The 11468-nt window shown below is 40.0% G+C and overlaps 1 protein-coding gene across 3 annotated transcripts in view; it reads left to right on the top strand.

The window, feature by feature from the left end:
- The first annotated feature begins 2061 nt into the window (after positions 1-2061).
- Sema1a (semaphorin 1a) overlaps positions 2062-11468 on the top strand; it is a 172382-nt gene continuing 162975 nt past the window's right edge. For all 3 annotated transcript variants that reach the window (XM_018033611.2, XM_018033612.2, XM_026817941.1), the window contains exon 1: positions 2062-2381. The gene's annotated coding sequence lies outside the window, so the exon portion shown is untranslated. The remainder of the gene's footprint in view (positions 2382-11468) is intronic.

The following is an 11468-nucleotide window of genomic DNA, read 5'->3' on the forward strand; positions in this document are numbered from 1 at the left end:
TTATTCATTTTAAAGCAAGTTTTTCTATAATATGATATTCCGGATTTATACAAGTAAATATAGAATGTATTTTCTTGAAGAATTATGAGACCATTTAGCACTCACCTCTTTCATTTCATAACCGCTTTCAAAATAAAAAAAGCATTTTTACCCAGTTTTACATAAAAGAATTTAATCTGTTTAATTCATACGTGCAAGTATTTTCTTTTATAGTACCGATCATTAAAAGTACGTTTTGTTGATTAAAAATATATAGTCGTAAAAAATGTACAAAGAAAAGGGAGTTTTGGAAAACGATGTATGTTATTAGAAGATGTAGCAAGAAGAATTAAAAATTTCTTTTATTTTGAATTGTATTTATTATGAAATACATTATTTCATTTGATATCTGCTTATTTGAATGTAAATTATTTTTTTTTAAATGACGTATCTGTTATACGATTCACTTATACAATAAATCAAAACTTTTGCATATAGGATAATGTTCTTCTTGTATGTTCTTCTAAGAATTCACGTTGTGCTGTGCTTAGTTCATATATATAGCATTAAATAAGATAAAACGAAATTGAAGCGAATTTGCTTGAAAAGCAAAATTTATTTGTACATTTTGACAATATATGAGGAAATGGGCATAGTCGAGTTCTTTATCAAAAGTGATATACCATGCATGTCAATAGAATGATGTTAATAATCAGACATGCAGTAATTACAGTTACTTGTAAATGCCTGTTCTGTACAATAATAGTTATTTCATTAAAGTGGCGAGCATTCTAAAAGAATACTTAGCATTTAAAAAAGCTAATGAAACATTCCATCCTATTTGTACAGCTTATTTTATTGTAAACAGATACGTCCCGTTTAGATAATAAATATTATTATGACAGAAATTATATGGCCTTAGATATTGATTTTCGATTTCGATTTTCTGTGTCTTGTATTAATCATTTATTGGGAATGAAACAATATGTTCAAAAAAGCAGTACAGTTTGAAATTCGTGTAATATTTTTGTTACGAGAATTTAGTCGAGGAAGCTGGAGCTATTAATCATCCACTTTCCGAGACAGCTACATATTTACTTAATTGTTTTCTCTTACACTAGGATTCACATATTTTACCGAAAAGTTTTATTTATTCTTATTTCAATAAAAATTTTGATTGAAGTTCGCAAATAAAGTGACTTAATTTCTTATATTTAATGTCATGTATACACAAATGATTTTATCAACATATGCATATTGTAATGTAAGGCGAAGAAAGGAAAAGAAAAAATTGCGTGGCTTATTACAACTTCGATTTACCTCTCTTTACTTATGTAATGTAAATATAGAAGCATATATCTTGTAATATATGTATATCGATTACAAGGATGCCTGTATTTTTACTGTACTGACGGCAATAGAATATGCAAACAAAATGTTTGTAACTTTGGTCTACATTAATTTCTCAGATACCACACAGGTGTAAAATTACAGCCAAATTAGACCGATAAATTTTCAAAAACGTCTTTGATTGAAAATTTTTAGTTACAAAAAAAATTTTTTTTTTGGCTTACAAAGTTATGATGTCGGAAAATTTTACTCCGTAAGATAATTCGGATTCATTGCGTCGCGATTCATTGTCATTGCAAATACAGAGCTATAGAAAATCAAAATTTCAATTTGCACCCGTGTGGCTACAGAATGCTAAGATATCTGAGGGTTAAGATTATAAGATAAATTATGTTCTATGATATTATGCAAACTAAATCCTACATATATAAATAAATTATATCATGCTGTATAATCTGTTTAAAAAAGTTAGATACATTTTATACCCACTTCAATATATCATGACTCATGACTACTTAATAAAGAAAAACATTTTCACTAATTTTTCTATTATTCTCGTATACAATTTTGTATCGAAAACCGTTCATCTACGTTTTGATCACCCAATTAATTATATGTAATCGTTTAATTTGAATAATTCCCGGCAAATTTCGAAACGGAATGGTCTGCCACAGTCGTCGTCAGATGGCGATAGCGGCGGGCACATCCGCAGAATCAAAAAAGACAGCTGGGAAGTGTAACATCATACATCGATTCGGCGGCTCTGCAAGCTCGAAAAACATTCTGTTTCCGCGTTTCTTGCAGCTGCTGGACGTACCCTTGAGAAAGCAGACGGTGACTCGTCGCGTACATTCGATCGAGACGCGTGTGGTGCGGTGTAGAAAGTGACGTTCTGCAAAACCGATGTGCTGATAGAGAAACGTGACTCTTGGTTATGCGGTGGTTCCTGTCGTGGACAGCAGCAGCCCTTATTCAACCCCCGTTTCACGAAACTCGCAGCGACAAAGGAGGAAACCTCTGCATGATACAAGCGTGGAGATGACTGCATTGCGGTAAGTATAATGAGCAGCATCGTTTTGGTTTCATCGACGGACACATAAATGTATTTCACAGTCGTTAATTTTTTTCTCCCTGAACCGATACAAGCTGTGGGGTTCATTATCCTCCGTGACGAACGTTTGTGATTTCGATACGCACAGTTACCGTAGGATTTATATTGTTTTTCGCATGGTTTTCTTTCAAACAAAACATCTTTGTCATATTATCGACTTCAAAGAGTACTTTGGAAGAAGTGCGTGCGCGTTCGGTGTCAAGCGATTTTTCTGTGTGAACTTACAATTAGTAATGGTCCCGGCGCAGCACGAGGGTAACGCTTAGAATGGAGCATGCTAGCGAGTTTTCATTCACTCGGCGCGTGACGGATCAGCGTATCCCGAGTTCGTATAATTTTTTCAAGGGATGCCTCCAAAATGGTAAATCGAGATCGCTTATTATGTTCATGCTGCGATTGAAATCTGTTTCTCTAGTACCTGTACTTACAATCGCATCGAATTCCCGGTTAATCTGAGGCCACGTACGTGTGCAATAAATGTTTGATGCGCACGCAATGGCACACGTAAACTCAAAGGTGTCGACGACACCGCTGCAAATTGTTTCGTCGATTAGAAGACAAAGGCATGTATTTATACTCCATTAATTCGAAGAGGTACAAATGTGCGTTCACGTATCTAATAAAAATAGATCTGGCAAATGTACCTCGCATTCGGAAAAAATCGAATTTCCATGGATTACGTTTTGAAAAATATTTGTGTAATGTAACTCGTAAACAGTGAATGCGATGAGTGCGTTGAACTCGGAACGGGTGGCACGTATCGCGTTTGCGTGCCAAGAATGTTTGTGATTTGTAGGATCCGGAGCTAAATTTTTTCCGAGGATGCAATACCCGTCTGCTTGGAACGCTATCGTCAGCTCTTACAATCGTCGTCATGTAACGCGCTAATGTTCGCTACGTGCTCGGCTGCAACAAAAGCGTCTTCGTCTTCTCAGTCAGTAGATCGGTGCAAGTTGACACGGAGCGACGTCGTTACCCGGCAATTGTTCTCCTCGCATCCTCGGAATATTTATCAATGGGCGACACTGTGGGAGCAATCGTATCCGTATACAGCAGCCAGCATCTTTGATAATGGGAACGGGATTCAGGGCCGTATTGATTTTAGGTGTAAGGTGCGGTACGAGCCATTTTCATTCGGTACTAAAGTAATTTAAGAGAAGAACGCGAGCATTCGCCTTCTAGGCTTAACGTCCGTGCGTTACGAGATTTTCGCCGAATTATCATTGCTCTTTAAAGTCTTCTGTTTCTTCATTCATCTTCTATTTTTTGTGAGTCGGTTGTTTTCCCCTCGGAAACGCACGAGAACTTTGCCCTTTAAATTGTCTATTGGTTATCTGAAACCTTTAAGCGTGCTCCCGATAAAAGACTTTTCCATGTATTTGTTATCGACATAGGTTCTTAGAGTAGTGTCGAGTACACAGACAAGTGGACGATCGAAAGCACGGCTCGTAGATTTTGAAAATGACCCAGTGCTCTCACGTTACATACGTACTCGCTCCCATCGCCGTTGGTTTCATCGGATTCCGGGTAATTTTCGAATTCGTTGGTTCGTATCGTCGTACAGAATTAATCTCAGGCGATCTTGACGCGAGCAAGAGCTAATACGATTACAGTGAATTTATTTTAAGCGTCTCGCGTCCTTTACGTTCGTCGGAAATGTGGTTTAAAGTGAAATTCAACGATTCTCCTCGACGTACTTTCGTCAAATTAACACGATACATATTACTTAGTTCTAAAGTTGTTCCGTTTAAAACAACCCATGCAAAACGCGTCATCCGATTCTCTAGGGTAGTTACAGCGTCTGCAAGATAAGTGTATACGTGATTCGTAGTTTCTTTGACCGCATTACTTCGGCACGGTAAATTCAACAGTAGCTGAAACCAGGATGGAATATCTTTTTTTTTAGGGATGGGAAAAATGTTTTGTCAATTGATTACAATAACGGAGAAATAGAAAGTTCTTTTAAATTATTCTCGCGTAGATAGCTGGTTTTTATCTAGCTGGGCGTTCTTTGTACAATTGAAATATTCTGCATCATCTTAATTTCTAATTAGGTTAAATATATGGTAGATATATCGTATTCCTTTTATTTTCAGTCTCGTCCTTCTTTTTCCTTTTTTCTTTTTTAAAGAAAATACGTGTATTTGAAAAGGAAAAACAGGTTTAAAAATATTAGTTTGAATTGTTTTTGTTCAGTGGGCATAATCTTGTGAACAACGCAGCATGCCGATGCGAAACAGTGGCGGAATAACTTCGATTACGTGGAAACTTTCGAATGGTCATACGCGTCGCAATCCCGTGGCGTATTGGAGCTGGAAGTCTTACGCCCGCCACGATTTCTCGTTCCGTTTCACTTTGGCCATCGCGTCGGTGCTTCTCGTCAATACGTTTACTGGTCAATCGTTATCGACTTTCCTTTTGCACGGCTCCCTTTGTGCTGCGCGCGTTCTCGCATCAGTGATTCACCATCGCTACGGCACGATAACAATATTTTGTCGACCGATAACACGATCTTCCCTGGACAAAGGAGAGAATCGAGGAGACGAGGGGGTGGCCACCTTAAGCCGTTTGTTCTCGATCTCCTCCTAGCAGGGTTGTTCCGTGTTTCTTCGACGTTCCTGTCGAGTTTAAAGGGATAAAATACCGACCGTTCTATTTTTTTCCCGGCCATCAGATTACCATGTCGACTCTCCGCTTCCCCTTGGTTTTAAACGCGTTCTTTGTGTATTCCTGATCAAACGCGCTCGCGTCTTGTTTTTAGCACGTGTTTGGGTCAAGCAGACGAGAATGAAAATATTAATTCCTGCACGTTTAGCGTAAACGAGTATCCAATAAACTGTAGAAGGTTTTTGTGTACACGAAAGAATGAAACCATAAATAAAGAGGTACTTTTCAAACAGGACGAATTCAGGAAATGGAAAAGCTAGCCAATATATCGCGGTGAAAGGACAGCGGCGTATTAAAAAAGAGGCAGAGGGAAAAAAGAAAAGTTATCGCGACAATAACAGTTTTTTTGCAGTCCAGGCTTCCTACCTAGAGCCATTACGCTGGTTCGTAAAAAAGCGGTTCTATTCAGGGACCACGGAGCCGCGAAGCCAGGGTCGTCGGGTCGGCCGATTCGTAAAACTGACGTTAACCGACTGCCGGATAAAATTCTTTTTGCCACGGGGAAAAACTTTATACGCTGAAGGACGAACGAAGGGTAAGAAATAGCCAACAGAAGAAGAAGCGTATCGCGAGGGATGCATCTATGTAAGTGTGTGCGCGCCTTTAGATTAAAGTCACCCGTTCAAGGCCTGGTCAGGGATACGTCGTTTTCGTCGCTGGCTGATCGTCCTTCGTACCGCGATCAATCGAACTCTCTTCTTCCCTCTCTGCCTCCTCGTCCTCTTGCCAATCTTGCAGACACGGACCTCACTGTGACAACATCCTGACACCCTGCCCGTTCAAAATTAACTTCGTGGTATATAAAGAGACGAATTTGCATCATATTTCGTTTTTCCTTCCTTCCTCTACCACCTATTTCTCTTCTTCTCTTTTTTAATAAGAAAATCGATAGTCGTTGCCGTCGACCATCGACGATGATTAAACATGGTCTTTGACTCTTTGAGAAGAAACAATCGGTATTGTATGCTTCAGTGACGTGTAAACAATATGTTTAACACAGTAATTTAACTTGCGGAATTAAAGTCACGGTGACGTACCTGCGTATTCCGTTTATCCTGTATCAGATTATCGATGAGAAGCGCTGAATTTTGAAGAAACCTCGAATTCAGCAGGAACATTCGATCGAATTCGTGCGGCGAATCGTACGCGTTGTCGCGTTTGAACAGAAAATCGCAATTGCGAGGTGGGTAAATGAAAGCACCTTTACGCGAATAAGGTGGAATTTATACTCGTTTCTCAGTTTTCAACTGCTTGTTGCTTATGTATGTGTTTCGAGATACATGATTGATGAAAATCGAGGATATATTTTTAAACGTTTTATTTCATTATTGATTAAGACTTTTTAAAATTTAAAAGCCTACCATAATGACCGTAGACGCTTTAGTGAAATTATAAAAAATCTTAATCAACAACGAAATGAAACGTTTAAAAATATATCTTCGATTTTCATGAATGATGTATCACGAAACACAAAGATATGCAATAAGCAGTTGAGAACTGAGAAGTGAAAAACGACTATAAATTCGGACCTAAAACAAATTTTGCGAGGTATCAGAGATGATCCGCGAGAATAGTCGCGCGGACAAACCACCGGGGTTTGTTTTTCCTATTCATCGATAGGTGGTTGCGACGCGGGGAGAAACGGCAGTAGTTTCAAAGCGGATCGGTTTCGACTCTCACGAGAGATCGCGCATGCATCTCGACATCTCCCCTTGCGATATACACATTACGTCCGTGGCAATGTGGGTGCAGCGTGTATGTACATATACGCGTATATAGCTTATCAGAGGAGACTGAGGTCTCTCTTGAAAATAGATGCAATTCCAGGAGCGTACCGAGCGTTCCGCTCGCGTTTAGTCCCGCGATCTTCCACCATGGGTACATACGTGTATACATACATAGACCAGGTCCAAACCTAAAACCATGTTTTGGATTTTCTCTCTCTCTCTCTCGCTCTCTCGCTCTCTCTCTCTCCGTCAATCCCTCCCTACTATCAACCCTCTATCTCTCTCTCTTTCACTCCCCCTTTACCCCTGGTAATCGTTGTCCTCTTCCCTGTCTCGCTTTTGTGCTTGCACAGGACGACACCCACCAACGCAGCAGTCGCCGGCACACAAGTTTGATGTTTACCAGCTGCGGTGGTGCGTATCGTACACACACTCGCACTTTGCACGGGCACAAAGTGTTAAAAAGCTCGTGTAACCGCAATGCGGATATCTCGTGTGCCTATGCCTATCGTCACGCGCGTGTAGTACTATGTATACCTGCCTACGCTACGCGCTATACGGATCGGCTGTCTCCGGATTCGATGCTCGCGTTGTTTTCTTCCAATCTCCGCCACCGCGAACGATCGAGCCCGGTGAACCCTGCATATGTATGTATAAACTGCGCACGACCGATGCTCGGTTATTCGCGAACCACGCGCGCCCGTTTTCGATCGGTCTCTCTAGCTGCTAGCAGCCGGGCTGTGTTAGTTTTGCCTTTGTATCGAGCATTCGAACCCTCTCGCGCGAAGGTGTCGACTCTCTATCTCTCTCTTTCTCTCTCATTTCTTTCACGACCGTTCAATTCCTCGCGGCGAATCAATCTTTTTAGCAAACGTTTCAAGCCCTTTTTTCTTCCTTTTGCGAAACGTGTTTTAACGTTAGTCGCGATCGGTGCTCCTCGACTCGTTGGAAATCGAGCTGTCACCGGTTGGTAATGTATATATTTTTCCACGGGTATTACGGTTCGGCTTTCTTCGTCCATTTCTTCGATTTCTTCGACCGTTCGTCTCTCCCCGTCTCTCCTCTCTCTTCCTCTTTTTTCTTTATCCCTTTCTCTGTCGTTCGTCGCTGCTGGCTTCCATTATCGTCGCATGACAAGAGCCGCGCGGAAAATAGGAGTTTGATTGGGACAGAGGGAATTTCAATCGGAATCCTAAGGCCGTGTTCCTCGGCAACGACCACTACTACAGTCGTGAGACGAATAAGAACGCCGGTTCCGCTGTCGGCGATGGCTTTCCTCGTAAATAACATTTGCCTCTTCGCGTACGAACGAAGTTACGACCGCGGCAACTTTGCATTTAAAGAAAGAGATACTGCGGGTGTGGATGAAAGAAAGAAAGAAGGAACGAAACACGGGGGAGAAGTTGCACTGGTTGTTGCACGCAAACAAACGGCAATTTATAGAACATCGACGATTTCTTCGAAAGTATCTTTGAAAATCGAGGAATATGCAGACCTACCGAGAAACGTCGAACGAAAACGCGATTACTATCGGTTTAATCCTCAATGGACCGAATTGTATTTTTTTTAAATATAAATAATATATGCAGATGAAAAAAGATTTTATTATAATAAATTCACTTTGTGACATTCATACGTCATCTCGTGAAAAAACTAAAATTATTTAGTAACATTAATATACATATTTATTTTTTTAATATGTATTAGCATGTGACCTCAAAGTTACGCGGGCCCATAGAGAGTTAACGTATTTGTGAGCGAAATAAGATCGGACTGTGTGCAACTGCAAACTGTGATTCGCGGAATTAGTTTCCCTTGAAACTGCAAAAGAATTTCGTACCTCCGAGATGGTAGACGTCCGCGCGAGTAATTGCGAGCATGTTCTACTTGATGAAATGTTAATGTTGTCCGAAAAACACGGAAGTGCCGGTTCGAGTAGAGTAGGTATTTTTGGAGCAAAGGGAATGAATGACTAAAGTAAAAGGAGGGAACATCGCGCTCTGTGTTCTGCCAATAAATGCGAGCATAGAAAAGATTCGAACCAGTCGTTTTAAAGAATTCGTCGGGGTTTGGATCGAAATGCATGTTACGAAGGCGCGACACGAGCAGAAACGAAAAGTCACGGTGCCAGTAACAGGATTTATCGCGTTCTTAGATCGTGCATCACGATACCCGGTGAATTTACAGCTCGTTCCCGTGCACCAGGTAAAAATCGATGAAGAGCTTCGTTCGGGTATATTGGAAGAGACTTCCGACCGGGAACACGAAGCGATTTTCGTCGGAACTGGCCGAGATCTTGGTCGCTCCCGTATTCCGTTACAGATCTATTTTTCCTCGTGAACCATTTGCGAAACACTGGAACGTCCAGAGGTGTCGTAACGAAAAGAAATTGGGAGAAAGAAGTATTTAAAATTACAAGAGAATACAAAAAGGGTGGCAAATATTTTTTTGAGAATCCCATCGTACGAAAGTTGATACAGATTTCAGAATTTTCCTTTTCGAAACGAGAAAAATATTTAAATTTGTAAGCAGTTATCATAAGATACGAATAAAACGATGATAAAGATGTTTCTCCTATGGATGATGCAAGAGAATAAGACAGACGGAACGATGAAGGCGGAAAATTCTACGGTCGAAAATGGGAAGGAACAGGCGGAAAGTCTGGGGGAGAGGAATAGAGAGAAAGAGAGAGAACCGAATGCATTAGCGTCCGTGCAGACGGACGGGCCACGCCAATTTCGTCGATATTTCGGTTTTCCCCGTTCCAAGCTTTTCCCCTTAGTCGTTTGGAATAGGTACCCGAACGGGCCACATCGCTGTACTTTCGGACGCGGCTTAATCACCGTGAGGGTTTCCCAGTCAACGAGAAAGGATCCGGTCTTTATCTCGCTCGGCACACGTTGCGTCGCTGCCAGGATTATTCTGTATCCATTCAGACGCTTCGTTAATTTCGCCCATTGAATTACGATAGTACCGCATTCGAATGCCATAGGTATTGAATGGACTGTTGGATTTCTTTTCTTTTATTTCATCCTTTCAGACATATCGGATTTAGTTGCTCCTCTTTGTATCAGTAGTCTTTTATGTATAGACTACATGTGTATTATTACAATTGATTATAATTAGCTGTTGCGAACAAATTTTGTGTTTCATTTTATTTAACTCTATTGGGTGTAAACAATTGTATTCATTTTTGCTTTATATGTTTGATCGTGAAATTTGTATTATGTCAATGATTCAATCGATTTAGATAATTCTTCGTGACCTCGTTCACATGAAGTCTTACATGTATGCACGTACGTTTTATGTTATTGAAGTTTATATACACGTGCAGTCGCGTATAGATAGTTGACCTACATATGTATGTACACTTTGAAAATTAGTTCTGCCCTGATAAATGGATACATTAATAATAACCATAAAATTCTATCTTGCTGATCATGATCAGTGCCGTAACGAAGGTATGAAGCGTTTGTGGCAAGTGTAACTTACGCCTCTCCGTGATCTAATAATGACAAAAAAAATTAAAAACTTTAATGCAACAAATTAAATTTTACTAAATGCGATATATTAAATACTATTAACATAGGTCACGTCGGTCAACGTTGTAAAACCACGTCGGGTCAACGCCCGTGGCCTTTGCCACGTCCTCGTTACGGCACTGATCACGACTGTATTTTCCGTATATCTACTGACCTAAGTTTCTGTTTTCTTCGATGTGCATCAAAATTATTAAAAAGATTCCATGGCTAGAGTCGATATCAATGCGAAATCGGCTCTCCAGGTGCGATACCTGTTTATAACTTGTTCGAAATTTAAATGTTCAACGCTGTGCGACTGTTTATATTAAATGAATTATTAAAGTGAAAAGTGATATGTTGCGCGTCCACGCCGTACGCTCGTATAAAAGATCTTTGTGGCCCAGCGAGCCTGTATGTCGAGACCTATTCACCCCAATGTTTTTACCTCCTTGTCCACGTAGATGTAATATATTCTGCTCTTCCGTTCGCGTGCTTCTTTGCGCAAACGCTCCTTGTAATTATCTCCTGCTCTTTGCGCGAGAGGTGCGTGGTGCGTCACCATGAACGAGACGCATTACACTCATGTGCGTGTCTTCTAACGGTATATATTTATCGTTTCCGGATCCATCTCACACAAGCTCTCTTATATTCCTCTTGGCATTTGCTTAGTTTTCCTACAACGATTCTTTCTTACAGCGATTCTTAATCCAGAAATTCGTCAAATCTTTTGAGATCGCGAAATTAATGTGTATACATTTTGATAGTACATTTTCTAAGAGCATGTTCTATTTTTAAAGTATGTATATATATTTGTAAAGAGGGTTGTAATGAGAAAAACGTTAAGAACTGTTGCTGTAAAATTTCACCGCATCCTGAATTCAATTCTCAGCGAGCGACGGAAACATTATATTAGTGCATATTAGATATGAAACGTCGTTTGATTTAGAAGCTTGCACTTTCTAGTCGAAAAATATCTATCCTGTGTGGCTCATCGTTTATTATTAAAAGTCAAATCGAAATCGATTAGGTTGGAGTCGAATAGAACTTATAATTAGACACCGGATTCATATTCAACATAAAACATTTATAATACCGATTCCTAAAATGTATTTT

The sequence above is a fragment of the Ceratina calcarata genome, unplaced genomic scaffold (genome assembly GCF_001652005.2).
Source record: "Ceratina calcarata isolate Rehan_Ccalc_2016 unplaced genomic scaffold, ASM165200v1 scaffold72.2, whole genome shotgun sequence".
Classification (NCBI taxonomy): Eukaryota; Metazoa; Arthropoda; class Insecta; order Hymenoptera; family Apidae; genus Ceratina; species Ceratina calcarata.